The following is a 1,371-nucleotide window of genomic DNA, read 5'->3' as shown; positions in this document are numbered from 1 at the left end:
TGCAACTATGTAAGAAAAGACAAAACAAATTATGAGTGTACATCAAAGATCAAAGTAAGTGAAATGAACAAAATAAAGTTAGAAGCAGTAAATAAAATAAAGAACAATGAAGTGACAGTAAGCACAATAACCTGAAAAATTTTTTTTTTTAAAGAGATCCATAAAAAAGACAAATCTTAGGTTACAAAAATCAGGAAGAGAAAAATAGATAATATCAGTAAAAAAAGACTGAAGTTGCCTTTTCACAAAGATGGCACCAAATGTGAAAAAGGAGGCCCCTGCCTCTCCCAAAGCCAAAGCCAAAGCTAAGGCTTTGAAGGCAAAGAAAGCAGTGCTGAATAAAAAAAGAAAAAAGATACGCAAGTCACCCACCTTCCGATGGCCCACGACACTGCAGCTCCAAATGCAACCCAAATATCCTCGGAAGAGTGTCCCACTCCCAAACAAGCTTGAACACTATGCCTTCATCAAGTTTCCCTTGACTGCAGAGTCAGCCATGAAGAAGATAGAAGACACCAACACACTTGTTCATTGTGAATGACCAGGCCAACAAGCACCAGGTCAAACAGGCTGTGAAGAAGCTCTATGACACTGACGTGGCCAAAGTCAACACCCTGATCAGGCCTGATGGAGAGAAGAAGGCATATGTTTGGTTTGCTCCCGATTATGATGCTTTGGACGTTGCCAACAAAAATGGGATCATCTAAACTGAGTCCAGCTGGATAATTCTAAATATAAGATATTTTCACTTATGTTTCTTTATGCTGATTTCTGATTGGACTGAGGAGAGGCCAAAGTGTGGTATATACACATTATAAATAATGGAGTTTGGGCATTCTTGGTCTACTTGAAAAAAAAAAAAAGGCTGAAGTTTAAATACTCTAGAAATAAAAAATCATTGAAAAATGTGATGAATAATTATAACAATAAATCTGAAAAATGTCGACAAAATAGACAACAGCCTAGAAAATTACAGATTACTATAATTACCTCAAGAAAACTTGAAAATCTGGATAAATCAATAACCAGAAAGTGAATCAATTTTTAGAACTCTTCCTTCCCTCAACAACAACAAAATAGTTTTATAGGAAATTTGCTATTTTTCATGAAACATATATCTTATAATTTTTTTCAGATAATAAAAGAAAAATTTTCCTATTCACTCTCCAAGGTTAGTGGAACTTGGATAATATAATCAGACATGAATAGGTCAAGAAAATAAAATTATAGACCAGTTTTTATCTATAAACCTTATAGATACAATAATCTTTTATATAATATTATAATTGCATGTCACTATTGTATTAAATATTAAATATTTCATATGTTATGAAGTATTTATATTAAATACAGTAGTATGAATATATACTT

General features: G+C 32.7%; 1 pseudogene; it reads left to right on the top strand.

Moving 5' to 3' along the window:
* Positions 1-250: 250 nt before the first annotated feature.
* On the top strand, positions 251-738 carry LOC111736479 (annotated as a pseudogene).
* The last annotated feature ends 633 nt before the right edge of the window (positions 739-1,371 follow it).

The sequence above is a fragment of the Pteropus vampyrus genome, unplaced genomic scaffold, assembly GCF_000151845.1.
Source record: "Pteropus vampyrus isolate Shadow unplaced genomic scaffold, Pvam_2.0 Scaffold20, whole genome shotgun sequence".
Classification (NCBI taxonomy): domain Eukaryota; kingdom Metazoa; phylum Chordata; class Mammalia; order Chiroptera; family Pteropodidae; genus Pteropus; species Pteropus vampyrus.
The sequence above is the reverse complement of the archived record's forward strand: the minus strand, read 5'-3'. Positions and strand labels throughout refer to the sequence as shown.